Raw genomic sequence first — 15967 nt, 5'->3', positions numbered from 1 at the left:
AATAAGTATACTAATGTATTGTTGGTGGAACTGTGAACTAGTCCAGCCTTATTCTGGAGAACAGTTTGGATCTATGGACAAAGGGCTGTTCATACCCTTTGACTCAGCAATACTGCTACTACATCCATACCCGAAAGAGATCAAATAAAAAAATGAGTTATATGTACAAAATTATTTTTTTTTTGCTCTTCTTGTGGTGGCAGAATTGGAATAGAGAATCTTCATAAATTGAGGAATTATTGAATAAGTTATGATATATTATTATGATGATATACTGTTGTGCTATAAGAAATGATGAATAGGATGGTTTCAGAAAAACCAGGATATCCTTTTATGAGTTGATACAGTGAAGTAAACAGAAACGGATGAATAATGTGCATAGCAACTGATATGTGGCACAGTTTGATGGAGCACTGAGAGTTAGAAAGACCTGAATTCAGTTCCAGTTTCAGATACTTATTAGCTACGTGGTGCTGGGCAAGTCACTTAACCAATTTGCTTCAGTTTTCTCATCTGTAAAATGGAGATGATAATAATAAAACCTACCTCCCAGTGTGGTTGTGAAGATCAAATGGAATAATAGTTGTAAAGCGCTTAGCACAGTACTTGGCACATGTTAAGTGCTATATAAATGTTGGCTATTATTTTAGTCAACTGTGAAAGACTTAACAACTCTGATCAATATACTGATCCATGAGAGTTCCAAAGGACTCATGTTGAAAAATGCTTTCCACCTCTAGAGAAAGAATTATTGTTCTTTGAGTGCAGATTGAAGTATAGTTTTTCCTTTTCATTTTTCTTGCTTTTCTTCCTTCTCTTCTCTTCTTTCTCTTCCTTCCTTCCTTCCTTCCTTCCTTCCTTCCTTCCTTCCTTCCTTCCTTCCTTCCTTCCTTCCTTCCTTTCCTTCCTTCCTTCTTCTTCCTTCCTTCCTTCCTTCCTTCCTTCCTTCCTTCCTTCCTTCCTTCCTTCCTTCCTTCCTTCCTTCCTTCCTTCTTTTCCTGCCAGTGTCAATTTCATTCCCTTTTTTCTTCACCTTTTTTTCCTTGTAAAGATGGGGGTTAGAGAGCAAAAAAAGAAATTGATATAACTGAATATGAAGGAGGAAAAAGCAAACCTAAAAATCATAAATCACAAACACCCATGAAATGGAGGATGTTTGCAGGATGAATCAGGCATAGCAGTCAATTAAAGGGAAAAGCTAATTGAACTATAGCAAGAAATAGACAGTAAAACAATAATTATTGAGTATTTGAATGTATCTCATAGCTAGAAAAATCTGACTGACAGATGAAAAATATAGATACAGTCAATAAGTCAATCTGTAGGCATTTATTAAGCTCTTGCTAAGTGCCAGACACTATGCTAAGTGCTGAGGCTACAATAAAACAGGTAAAAATGATTCCTACTTACAAGGGGTTTACATTTTAAAGGGGGAAATAATACATAAATCAGTCTATATAAAATAAAGATAGAATAATGAAAGAGAGCTTTAGAAAGGGTGGTCCTAACAGCTAGAGACACTAGAAAGACCTCCTATGAGGGTTGACATTTAAGCTGAGTCTGAAACAGATTCCAAGAATTCTAACAATTGAAAGAAAAGAAGGAAAACATTCCTTGCCAGGGGGATAGCCAATGAAAGGGCATGGAGAAAGAAGATATAGTATTCTGCATGAGGAACAGTAAATAAACCAGTGTTCATGAGCTATAAAGGTACATGGGGGGGTATAGTAAAATGTAAAAATAGTAGAAAGGAGCCAGATTATGAAAAGTTCTGAATTCCGAATAGAAAGGTTTATATTTGGGACCAGGGGCATAGGGAGCCATTGGAATTTACTAAGAAGGGGTGAGGTGGGGTGCTATTGTCAAATCTCTGCTTTAAGAAAATCTCTTTGGTAGCCATTTGGAAGATGGCTTGGACTGAGGAGAGATTTGAGGCAGGGAGACCAATGTAGAGAGTAGTGCAGAAGTCCAGGTGAGAGATGATGAGATTCTTAATTAGTGTGGTGGCTGTTTGATAGAGGGAAGGGGGCATATTTGAGAGATGATATGGGGTTGAAATGACAGAATTTAGATATATAGCATGACATGATTAATATATGTATTATGATGGAGAGTAAAGAGGTACTGGTGACATTGAACTTGTGAACTTGTGTGTCTAGAAGGACTGTCATCCTCTTGACAGAAATAGTGAAATTTGAAAGAGGAGGGTTGTCAGGGAAAAAAACTGAGTTCTTTTTTGGACGTGTTTAGTTTGAGATACCTATGGGTCACCTAGTTGTAAATGTCCAGGAGGTAGTTGATAATGTAGGACTTTGAAGTTTAGGATAAGGAGTATAACTGGATATATCATTCTGGGAATTACACCATCACAGTTGATGCTATGGGAACTGATGAGAAAACAAAGTGAAAGAGTATATAGAGAATGAAGTATACCCACAGTTAGTGGGTTTGACATAGATGAAGAAGGATTTGCAACGAAGATGGAAGGAATGATCAGACAGGCAGGACAACCAAAATGTAATGGTTATGAAAACTCAGAAAAGGGAGAATATCCAGGAATAAAATAGTTGTCAACAGTGGAAAATGATGCAGAGAAGTCAAGAAAAATGAGAATTGAGAAAGGGACATTAGATTTTAAAATGTAAAGATTATTGATATCTTGATAGCTTTTTAGTGTTTAATAGGTGGAATCAAGAAGAATATGAATATTTTTGGATTTGAATGACACTTCTAGAAAAATTGACCATGTGATAAAACTTTTAAAAATTTCATAAAGAAATCAATGAAATGAAAAAGTAAACATTATCTGTAGAATATAGTTCAATAAATTTGTAATCAATAAGGAAAATTTGAAGAAAAGATTGTGGCTTAAATGGAAGTTAAAATGTAATTCTAAATTACAAATGGGTCAAGAACAAATCACAGGAATAATAAATAATATTTTAAAGTAAACAGCAGTGAAACAATTTGCAAAAACTTTTGGGAGGCAACCAAAGCAGTTCTTATGGGAAAATTTATATCAGTGAACACTTTCATCCATAAAAATGGAATCAATGCATCGAGCTTACAAATAAAAAAATCCTAGAAAATCAACAAATTAACACCCAAGTAATTACAAAAGCAGAAAATCTGAAAAGTCAAAGAGATAAAGCTGAAAATGAAAAAAAGCGCTTGAGCTGATTATAAAACAAAGTGCTTTTGAAAATACTATGAAAACACAAGCCATGGACCTTTTTAAAATTCTTTAAAGTTAATTTAACATTTTAATTTATTATAAATTTATTTTAACATTATTTTTTTTTAAATTTTGAGTTCCAGATTCTTTCCCTCTACCATAACCACTGAGGAGGCAAGCAATATGATAACAATTATATTTGTGACATCATGCAAAACATATTCTATGTTACATATTTAAAAACAGCAATAAGATAAAGTGAGAAAATTATACTTTAATTTGCACTCAGAATTCATCAGTTCTCTCTCTGGAGGTGGACAGTATTTTTTTCCATCATGAATCCTTTGTAATTGTCTTGGATTATTGTGTTGATCAGAATAGCCAAGTTTTTCACAGTTGATCATCATTACAACTTTGCTGTTACTGTGCACAATGATCTCTCAGATTTTCTCACTTCACTTTGCATCAGTTCATATAGTTCTTGCCATGTTTTTTCTGAAACCGTTCCCTCCCGTCATTTCTTATGGCACAATAGTACTCCATCATGGTCATATGCTACAACTTGTTCAGTCCTTCCCAATTGATGAGAATCACTTTGATTTCCAATTCTTTGCCACCACAAAAAGAGTTGCTATAAATATTGTTGTACATATAGTTCCTTTTCCTTTTTGTTTTTAATCTCTTTTGATGCAGACCTAGTAGTGATATTGCTGGGTCAAAGGGTATGCTCCATTTTAGACACCTTTGGGGATAGTTCCAAATTGTGTTCCATAATGGTTGGACCAATTCACTACTCCACTAGCAGTTTGTTATTGTACTTATTCTTCCCCCATCCCCTCCAGTATTTGTCATTTCTGATAGGTGTGAGGTGGTACTTCAGAGTTGTCTTAATTTGCATTTCTCTAATCAATAGTGCTAACTATTATCACCATTGTTATCACCATCAATAGTGTTATCAATATCAATAGTTATTATTGATTAGAGAAATACAAATTACAACTCTGAAGTGCCACCTCATACCTATCAGATTGACTAATATGACAGAAAGAGAAAATGATAAATGTTTGAAAGCATGTGGGAAAATTGGGACACTAATGCACTGTGGAATTGTGAACTGATCCAACCATTCTGTAGGCAATTTGGAACTATGCTCAAAGGGTCATAAGACTACATTCCCTTTAAAGTGATTTAGAATATTTTTTTTCATATGGCTATAGAGAGCTTTGATTTCTTTTCCTGAAAACTGCCTGTTTAGATCCTTTGACCATTTACCAATTGGGGAATGACTCTTATTTTTATAAAATTGAATCAATTCTATACTCAGTATATATTTGAAAAATGAGGCCTTTATCAGAGAAACTTGCTGTAAAAATTTTGATATTACTTCATTGTCTATGGTACCTTTTAGCATAGTGTAGTTTCCCTAATTATCTTTTAAAATTAGGCCTATTTTTTCTTTTACTTTGTCTGAGATCATGATTGCTACGCCTGCCTTTTTTTTTTTTTACTGCAGTTGAAGTATCTTACATATGTATATTCTGCTCCAGTCCTTTCTTTTAACTTTCTGTGTGTCTCTGTTTTAAGTGTGGCTTTTGTAAACAACATATTGTTGGATTCTGGTTTCTAGTCCATTCTGCTTCTATTTTATGGGTGACCTCATCATTCACACTCACAGTTATACTACCTGTATATTTCCCTTCATCCTATTTTTTTTGTGAGGCAATTGGGACTAAGTGACTTGCCCAGGGTCATATAGCTAGTGTCTGGTCTGAGGCTAGATTTGAACTCAGGTCCTCCAGACTCCAGGCCTGGTACACTATTCACTGCACCACCTAGCTGGCCTTCTTTCTCTTATCCCTTTATTTCCCTATTGGGTAAGTTACATTTCTATACACAACTGTGTATATATGTTCTTCCTTCTTTGAACTAATTTCAGTGAAACCATTTTCAGCCATTGCTTGCCACTCCCCCAATTTCCCTCTCCATTTTAAAAGCTCTTCTTTTTATTCCTCTGTTATGTGAGAAAAATTTCTCTATTCTAATTCTCCCTTCCCCCTTCTCCAAATGCATCCTTCTTTCCCCCTTCATTATTAATTATTAATTATTATTATTATTGTTTGGGACATCATTCCAAAATAATCAACTCACACCCATGCCCTTTATCTGTGCAAACTCCTTTTAAGTGCCCCAATAATGATAAATTTCACAGCAGTTACATATATCATCTTCCCATAGAGGAATGTAAACAAACCTTTAACCTTATTGAATCCCTTGTGATTATTTTTCATGTTTGCCTTTTTATGTTTCTCTGGAGTCTTCTGTTTAAATGTCAAATTTTCTATTCAGCTCAGGTCTTTTCATCAGAAATGCTTGAAAGTCTTTTATTTCATTAAATGCCCATTTCCCTCCCCAAAATTTTATACTCAGTTTTGCTTGGTAGGTTATTTTTCTTTGTAACCCTAGCCCTTTTGCCTTCCAGAATATCATATTCCAAGCCCTATGCTCCTTAACATGGAAGCCATCAAATCTTGTATGATCTTGACTGTGGTTCCATGATATTTGCATTGCTTCTTTCTGGCTACTTGATGTATTTTTTCTCTGACCTGGGAGCTCTGAAATTTGGCTATAATATTCCAAGAGTTTTTATTTTGGGACCTCTTTCAGAAAGTAACTGGTGGGTTCTTTTAATTTCCATCTTACTCTAATGATCAAAGACATCAGGGAAGTTTTTCTTAATGATTTCTTGAAAATGATGTCTAGGCTCTTTCTTTGATCATTGCTTTCAGGTAGCCTAATAATTCTTAAATTATTTTTCCTTTATCTATTTTCTAGTTCAGTTGCTTTTTCCAATGAGATATTTCACATTTCCCCCCAATTTTTTCATTCTTTTGATTTTAATTGTTTCCTGATGTCTCATAGAGTCATTAGATTCCACTTTCCCAATTCTGTTTTTAAGGAATTATTTTATTCAGTGAGCTTTTGTACCTCTGTTTCCATTTGACCAATTCTGCTTTTTAAGGTGTTCTCTTCTGGGGATTTTTGTGCCTTTTTTTTTTTTTACCCTTCGGCCAATTCCATTTTAAGGTGTTATTTTCTTTACAATTTGTGTGTGTGTGTCTCTTTTACCAAGTTGTTAATTCTCTTTTCATACTTTACTTGAATCCCTTCATTTCTTTTCCCAATTTTCTTCTACTACTTTTATCAGTTTCTTTAACTTTTCCAGGAATTCTTGTTAGGTTTGTGTTCAATTCGCATTTTTCTTTAAGGCTTTTTGTGTTGTTTTCACATTTTTGTCTTCTGAGTTTATGTCTTGGTTTTCCCTGACACTTTTTGTTTTTTTCTCATTTTTCAAACCTATTTCTTGACCTTGAACTCTTTGTTAAAAGTTGGCTTCTGCTCACTTGGGGTTAGGGAGGCTTCTCAAGCTTCAGGCTTTTTCATGCTGCTATTTTCATAGCTAATTCTGAGAGTCTGCACGTTTTGGGTGCTGCCAAGGTGGTGTGATCTGGAGAGAGGTGTGGTCACTACCTTCCTGGCCTGTTCTCTGTTCCTTACCCACCAAGGTCCTTGGTCTCCTGTAGCTGCAAGCACTAGCACTAGCACTCATCTTTGGAACTGTGTACAGGGCCCCTGCTCCCTTTTGACCAACCACAAGTGTTCCTGTACACCCTTGGAACAACAACCCAGAACTGTGCATGAGCAATAGAATTGCCAATCAGCACCAGTTGTTCCCAGTGCCACTAAAAGGTCCCCTGTAATCTCTTTCTGACTACTTGTCTGGTCTGAGAGTTCCCAAAGGTTTTGCTGCACTCACAGCTGCCAAGCAAATTTGAGCTCTAAATAGGTTTCTATCCTAGTGTCACAGACTTCTCCTGCTGACCTCCTAAGTTTTCTTAGGCTGGAAAAATGTCTCACCCCAAACTTTTGTTCACTCTACCACTTCAAAATTTGAGTTGAGATGTTATTTTAAAGTTTGCAGAGGAACATTGGAAGAGTTCAGCTGGGTGGCTGCCCCTGATCTGCCTTTTTTATCCTTTTTTAAAGGAGAAAAAATTGTTAAAAAAAATGGAAAGATGAATTAATAAACTATAAAGAAGAAATAAAGGGAAAAGTTCCAATTGAGTGATTGTTCTTTGCACTGTTGGGAGGAATTCTTAAATTAGAAAGATCAGGCAAACTATGATAGTATTGGAGGAGGCACTAATGATGTTGAGGGGTAGGCAAAATATTGTAAAATACCATATCTGCTTTTGAGCAGAATTTATAAAATAGGGGGAAAATCTTAAAGTTAAATAACTATTTAAGATAATAAAATAAGTGTTACAAGATAGCACAAAGTAAATTCTAATGAATTGTAAGAAAAAATAATCACTTGTTGAAATTAAGAGAATATTAAAATAATATTAAAATATTAAAATTAGTTAGCTTCTAATATATGTATTAAAATATATACAAGTTTGAATTTTTGTTTACTTTATGATCATTTTATATTTATCATTTGTTATTATTTTTATCAATAAACAAAATTAATTCTCAGATATGTTGCTTTTCAGGAGTCATCAAATTAGTAAAATTTTCTTTAATTGTGAATGTCACAACCAATTTAGCTTTATAAAAGTTGTCTGTGCCAATGTTTAACACACTATTATTTCATTCTTAATCTAATTCATCCAAAGAGTGAATAAGATTGATCACTTTACTTTTACAATTATCTTTGTTCCATCCACTGAAGTTAGAACACTTTAATATGGCACAGTATGTTATTTCTTTCATAAGACTTATAATTTCTTCAGGATGATGCCATATTTCTCTAGAAATGTTCGCAAGGAGTTCATTGTTCATTTTTAAATACACAGAATCCCAAAGTAATATATTTGGCCAAATTTGAGGAATTTTTTGAATGCCATTGGAAATAATTCATTCATTCAACAAATAAATTGAACACTGATTAAAATAGGAAGACCCACATAGTTGTGTCACTGGCATTTGCTAGCATCATGATCTTTGGTAAGTCCCGATAAATTTCAGTTTCTCCATCAGCAAAATAATGACAGTTGCATTGCCTTTCTTACAGGGTTCTTGCAAGGAAAATGTTTCATAATCTTTAAAGGGGTATGTAAATGTGAATCCTATTGTCAACATTGTCATTTCTATTATGATTATTATACTCCAACACTCCATAGAACTATGATATAAACACTGTGGGTACTCCTTCCTATAATCAAGATCACAACCTGTTCGTGTCATTGTTATTATTATATTCTACTTCAGTGCTATTTCATTAGCCTCATAATGCATCCTTGATGTCTCACTAACACAGGTTTTAGTTTCTTCATGTTAGTATAGATTGACTTTTTGTAATAAAACATTTACGTGCCTACTATATGCACAGTATGGTGCTTGAAATACAAAATTTAGATAAAACAGTCTAATAAGGGTGTTTGACACAAGCAAATAAGAATAATGCATCAATTATGTCAAACTCATAGAAAAAGGGACCACCAAATCACACTCAAGGATCCCCAAATGTGCTATGTTAACTCAGAAAACCACATATTGACATTATCTATGTTCTATTATATTTCTGTTTATCTTACTAAATATTTCCCAAATTACATATGCATCTGGTTCACATCTCACTCAGGGGTGGTTTTGCTGGTAGTCCTTGTGTCTCATGCCTCTCTAATAGATGATGAATTAGAGAGTTGTAATACAAAGTGCTCTGTGATTTCAAAGGACAGTAAGGCCAAGGATTTTCCACAGATGGGCAAACTTTGAAAATCTCTCCAATTATGTATATATGAATTCTATACTCCCTAACTATATTCCTCTTACTACTATCATTCTCATGGAAAGCTAAGGTTATTGTTGCCTTATCTAAGGACTTTTAGTATCTGACCACTCTCACCTCCCTAGAAGGCTCCTTTTCAAAAATTGTTTTCATTCTTGTGGATATTTTTGTCATTTTGTCTTACTCTATATTTCAGATTTTAATCTGCCTCTTTCTGGACTCATGAAAAAAATTGTGTTTTAACCCCCATTAAAATAAGAAGATTGTTACAATTTATTTGCTATTCAGAAAGCAAATGCAATTTTATAAAAGAAATATAAGACCTCTAGTAAAAAGGAATACATTGTTGAAAGGGCTCATCTTTGAGATTGCATCTGAAATTGACTTGCATCTGAAATTGACTTGCATCTGAAATTGACTTGCATCTGAAATCTTCCATTTATGTTGTTATCTACCTTTAGAATGTGAGCTTCTTGAGAACAGGTATGTTTCTAGGTCCCGGATTTACCACAGTGTTTTGTGCTTGTCAAGGGCTTAATAAATGCTTTTTCATCCATTCATTTACACTTTTAACTTAATAATTTGCATTTCTAAAAAAGCTTTTCATGCAAATATTCATGTGACAACTATTTAGCTCATGCTCCTTTTATGAATTATTTTACTGGCCTATAACTAATCAGTCTTGATGTATTGGATGAGAGTGCTATAAGCCTGGTATTGTTTTGTTAATTTTTTATAGCTTACAAGTGTGAATTAATGGATTTTAGCCATTTTAGGGGATTTTTAGGGAAATTATTGACATTTGAAATGTTATTTCTAAATGGTATTTTATATTTATGCTAATTGATGGTTCTGTTAATCATGACGTTTAGCAAGACATTTTCTTCAGTCTAAGAAATGTTTATGCTACTTTGAAAAATTTTTTGTTTCCTAGGGAGAAAATATTAATTTTTAAAAATTAAAACAAACTTAATGATGTTATTAAGAAGCTACTCATTCTTCAATGGGCTCATAATATTTTCACATAGATGTCTGATGTGGGAAGGTTTTTTGTTTGTTTGTTTGTTTGTTTTTAATTATATTAACTTACTGGAAGACAAAATGAAAAGGAAAAGATTCTCAAAATTGTGCTGTTTCAGTTCAATAACAAATAATAGTTGAATTGAAATTATAATAACTCTAAGTTGAAGTGAGCTAACAAAGGTCTTCCAGTACTTTGTATGGCATCTCTGTGGAGGGTTCATGGGAGAACATGAGAGCCAACTATTGAACAGGAGAAGGACCAGGTGAGGTGGGTATACCAAGAGGATACTCACATTGATGAGATTACAGATCTGCTGAATTATTGAAAGGTAGTAAATTAAAATAATTTTGCAAATAAATATAAAAATGAAAGTCCACTTAAAAAAATTAGCCCACTTTCTCTCCTTTGTTAGAACAAGGATAGTAAAACAAAAATAATCTACTTTTTTTTTCTTGTCCATATGATAGTCTGCATCACTTACATATCCTGAGGCAAGTGCTATGGAGACAAATTAATTTCCCAAAATAGTGTGTATTCCCAATGATATAAAGGCCCTCTTTAAAGGAGCTCTTGGCTCAAGGGTCTATTCTAGGTATGTGACTAACTGTGAGGATCACTTTCTTTCTGCCTTGTTAATTCCTCTACCTGGATATCTCCAGGAAAATCTCCAGGAAATTTTTGGAATGCATGGAGTCCAAAAAGAAGGGGAACCATTTCCACAGCAGAGAGCAGAGTTTTCTCTGGGAAGTCTGTATTTCAACTGTCCTTCTATGCCTCTTGCTTGCCAGTCATTTTTAATTTATCCTCAGCCACTGGGAACCAATCAGGAGTTACCTGTGTCATCCCTGAAAGGAGATAAGGTACATATTTAGGAGCTAAGTTCCACAGGAGGTATCCTATTTTGTGTGGACAAAAATGATTTGTATTCTTATGAAATTAAATATGTAGGCAAGACTCAAATTGATCAGAGCCTTTTCTGATCAAATCCTTACTACTTGTATGTCTGAACTTCTGGTAGCTGTGACTAAGTTAATGGTGGCCTTATATTTGCTATTATATAGGCCTAGTAGTTGAGTTTTCTTCATGATAGATGACTGAAGGAAGTAGCTATGACTGAGAGGGACCAATAGTTTAAGGATGCTGCCATCTTTATCACAGTGACAGACTGTGGTCAATAAAGAAAAAACACTTTTAGGCACCATGATTCTTCTGTAGTACAGTATTTGACCTTATATGTTCCTGAGTTCTTTTTGTAGCTTGAGATCCTCTGAAAAAAGCTTTTTGATTTGAAAATTTTATACTACAGCTGCTATCACTGACTGTTAACATATTTTAAAAACATCTTTGTTGGTAATCTTGATTTATGTTCAGCTGACTTTCACAATGACCCGAATTTCTGTTGAATTTGCTTCATTTTTTTAATACTATTTAAAATATTTGTTTCCTTAGACCCTTTACAAATTCAGTTTCTCCTGTCTTTCTTCCATTACTGTCCTTCAGTTATTCTCTGTGATTCTGAGCTTTTGCTGCTACCATCTCCTAAGGCTTAAATTCACTCTCTTTTCTCTCCATGTGAAAATCCTTTGCATTTTTTAAGGACTAGCTTAACAGCCAAGTATAAGATTCCTTTTTACCTCTAAAGCCTCGAAGTCTTACCTGTTCTTCCTAGCAAGGTATTAGCTCTCTCTACTCATATCTCTTATGACACTTTTGTATTTCTATTCACTTGTCACATTCTAAGTTGTTTTGTAGTAACATTTGCCCTTGACTATTTCTGTTTAGTAAGTTCTAAGCACTTCAATTTTAATGATAGTATATATGTATATATATATACACATATAGACACACACACACACACACACACACACATATATATATACACATACATACACACATATATATACTTAAATAAAGATTATAGATTTAGAGCTGGAAAGAATTTTCAAGGCCATTTGACTACATGTCCTCATGTTACAGACAGATTGTACATAAACTAAGGTACAAGGAGATGAGACAGTTAGTTGGTGCAGTAGACAGAGATTCCAGGGCTAGAATTGGGAAGATACATGTTCAAATCTGGCCTTGGATACTTTCTAACTGTGTGACCCTAGGAAACTCAGTCATGGTCCTTGGAAAATCACTTAACAACTGTTTGCCTCAGTTTCCTCAACTGTAGAATGAGGATGATAATACCTACATTCTAGGAGTTGTGAGGATCAAATGAGATAATAATTATAAAATGCTTGGTATAGGGCCTGGCGCATAGTTGTTATTGCTCAGTCATTCAGTAATATTCAACTCTTCATGACACCATGGACCATACTGACCATAGGGTTTTCTCGGCAAAGATACTGGAGTAGTTTGTCGTTTCCTTCTATGATAAATTAAGGCAAATAAAGGTCAAGTAACTTAACCAAGGTCACACAGTTATTAAGTATCTGAGGCTGGATTGAAACTCAGGTCTTTTTGACTACAGGCCCAGTGCTGTAGATCCACTGAGCTTCTTAGCTGCCTCCTGGCACATAGGTACCATATAAATGTTAGCCATGATGATGTTGCTGCTGCTGCTACTGCAACTTGCTGAAAATTACATAGGTGGGAAGTGGTGTATTTAGGATTTGAACCTGAGTCTTTTGACACCTAACCCATTATTCTTTCTACCATTCTTTGTACAGCCAGCATCTAGCATCTGGCCTATAGTAGGAGCTTAATAAATATTTATATAGATTTATGCCAAATACATTATAAATATGTAATTGATAGTTTTAGTAGATGTTCATTTAAATATTTTTAAGTAGATGTCCAGTTTAATATTTTTAAAGAGCATATATTTTATTTTATGATAGAATTACTATGTTCATAATTTTACTAACTTTTACTTTTTTTCTTATGTATTCAGTCAATCACCAACCATTTGGGATGAGAGGGAAGAAAAAAATTACATGATAATTTTGTTGTCTATTTGAAAGGATAACAAGTTGTGTGCATAGTAGATTTGCAGTTTCACATATAGTCATCTTTTTTGTTGTACTATGTTATGAGAATGCTTGTTTTATTCCATAAATTAAAACTAAAATTGAAAAAAGAGTAAATAAAAAATAAAATGTAAAGTGAAAAATTGTTCCCGGTTCCAGATTCAAAAGAACCAAATCATACATGTACAGAATAAATTAAAGGTATTCTTGTAAACAAAGAAAAACTAACATAAAATATGTGATACTACCATGCTAGGTGTATACAAAAACAAAACATGAAACAATCTTTATTCTCAAGGAGCTTGAGGTCTATCAGCCTTTAATAAAATAGATCCAGTGATATATTTATAAACTGACTAAAAATGACAAACCTCATTTAAATCAAATTGATGAGAATCATAGCCTATGTTGCTATACAATCCAAATGAAAAATAAAAATAAAAGCCAAAAATATGCTGTCAGAGTCTCAGAACCCTGAAAGATAATAATGGCATCTCTAGTTATTGAGTTAGCCTATTCTATGTCATCCATCTATATATTCCTTTTTCATAATGTAAAACTATTTTGGCTTTGCCTTGTTTTTAATAATGAAAATTCTTAAAAGGAAAAAATCTCGTCTTTAGGAAAATTATAATTTGTATTTAATGCAGAACTAATGTTTCATTATTTATAATCTTATGATGTCTTATTAGTAGGTTTGTAAATTCATTCCTGATTAGTGAGAAGCTTTTTAATGTAGTTTGTAAATTTAGGGGAGTGGTAATCACAGAGTTATGTATTCAAATATCAACTCTATTTATATGTGACCTTGGTAAACCACCTTACTTCTCAAGGAAGGCTTTAGATTTCTTCTCCTTGAAAATGTAAGGATTGGATAAATGGTCTCTAAGATCCCTTCTAGCCCTAAATTTTATTATCCTTTGAATGAATATATAGGTGCCTGGGCTATTCAAAGGTAATGAAAAGCTAGGCTAGGAAGTCTGAACCACAGATCAAAAATCTCAGGAAGGGATCTTGAATAATAGGCATAGGGTGTTAGTAGGAAGAATTATGCTTTGAGGTGGAGCCAAGATGTCAGAGTAAAGGCAGGAATTCACCTGAGCTCTCCCACAAACCCCTCCAAATACCTTTGAATGATGACTGTAAACAAATTTTGGAGCAGCAGAACCCACAAAAAGATGGAGTGAAACAATGTTCCAGCCCAAGACAACTTATAAGGTCAGCAGGAAAGGTCTGTTGCACCAGGGTGAGAGAGGAGCTCAGTGCAGCACAGGCCATGCTAGTGCAGACTGAGCCCCAGCAAATGTGGAGCAGTCCTTTGGGTGACTAAATCAGTGGCAGCAGTGATAGTTTCCAGACCTCTTACCCTACAGATGCTAAAGATAATTAGTAGGTTGACAGGAAAGGTTTGTTGCACCCGGGTGAGAGTGGAGCACAGTCCAGTGCAGTCCCTGCCAGCACAGCCTTGGCCCCAGCAAATTAGGAGTAACACTTTGGGGCCACTATATCAGCAGCAGCAGCTGCTTTTGAAGCTCTCAGCCCACAGATGGTGAAGGGATAGAACAACTAGACAGAAGATGATTCCAGGGGTCTCTTTGCTAGTACTGAGTCAGGACTCTTTGTTTCCCCTACTTGGATCCAGGTCATGGTCCTGGTTGGCAGTCGCAGGGCAAGGAGGAGCACTAGTACATCAAAAATTGTAGCAGCAGTGGAGCGGGGGGGCCTTCCTTACAGTTTGAAGGCACTTGTGGTTGCTCACAGACCAGAGCACAGACTAGGAGAGGAATAAAGACCTTAGAGCATAACACCTTGAAAGAATTGAAAACTTACAGGTCCCTAAAAGTATCTATGAAAATAGCTGCACAAAACTCCTGAAGCTTGGGACAGTTTGCCCTCCACCCTGGAAGCAGAACTCTACTTTAAGAAAGACTTAAAAAGTCAAGTAATGGGCTGGGAATATGAGCAAATAATAGAAAAAAATAATTCTGACCATGGAAAGCTACTATGATGACAAGTAAGATCAAAACACACATTCAGAAGAAGACAACAAAGTCAAAGCTCCTACATCCAGTGCCTCCAAGAAAAATATGAATTGGTCCTAGGACATGGAAGAGTTCAAAAAGAAATTGAAAATCAAGAGAGTAGAGGAAAAATTGGGAAGAGAAATGAGAGTGATGCAAGAAAATCATGAAAAATAAGTAAATAGCTTAGTAAAGGATATGCAAAAAAACCCAACCTGAAGATAACTCCTTAAAAAGCAGAGTAGGCTAAATGGCAAAAGAGGTGCAAAAAGCCAATAAGGAGAAGAATGCTTTAAAAAGCAGAATTGGCCGAATGGAAGAAGAGACGTGAAAATTCACTGTAGAATTGGCCAAATGGAAAAGGAGGTTCAAAAGCTCACTGAAGAAGATAATTCCTTAAAAAGTAGAACTGAGCAAATGGAAGCTAATGACTTTATGGGAAAGCAAGGAGCAATAAAACAAAACCAAAAGAAGGAAAAAATAAAGGACAATGTGAAATATGTCACTGGAAAAGCAACTAACCCTGGAAAATAGATCCTGGAGAGGTGATTTAAAAATTATTGGACTCTCTGAAAGCCATGATTTTAAAAAAAAGCCTGAAATATTCTGTATTAGAACCAGAAGGTAAAATACAAATTGAAAGAATCTAACAACTACTTCCTGAAAGAGATCATAAAATGAAAACTCCCAGGAATATTATAGCCAAATTCCAGAGCTCCTAGGTCAAGCAGAAAATATTTCAGGCATCCACAAATAAACAATTCAAATATTGTGGAACCACAGTCAGGATAATGCAGAATTTGGTAGATTCTACATTAAAGTATTGGAGGGCTTGGAATATGATATCCTGAAGGGCAAAGGAGCTAGGATTACAACCAAGAATCACCTACCCATCAAAATTGAATATAATTCTTCAGGGGAAAATGAAGCATTCTTGAAAAAACCAAAGCTGAATAGAAAATTTGACTTTCAAATAATAGA

The 15967-nt window shown here is 34.6% G+C and overlaps 1 protein-coding gene across 6 annotated transcripts in view; it reads left to right on the top strand.

Moving 5' to 3' along the window:
- MACROD2 (mono-ADP ribosylhydrolase 2) overlaps positions 1-15967 on the top strand; it is a 2138630-nt gene that overhangs the window by 374323 nt on the left and 1748340 nt on the right. The window lies entirely within an intron of this gene.

This window comes from Phascolarctos cinereus, unplaced genomic scaffold (assembly GCF_003287225.1).
Source record: "Phascolarctos cinereus isolate Bilbo 61053 unplaced genomic scaffold, phaCin_HiC Scaffold_2;HRSCAF=192, whole genome shotgun sequence".
Taxonomy (NCBI): domain Eukaryota; kingdom Metazoa; phylum Chordata; class Mammalia; order Diprotodontia; family Phascolarctidae; genus Phascolarctos; species Phascolarctos cinereus.
Note: the sequence above shows the minus strand (reverse complement) of the source record. Positions and strands in the feature narration are given on the sequence as shown.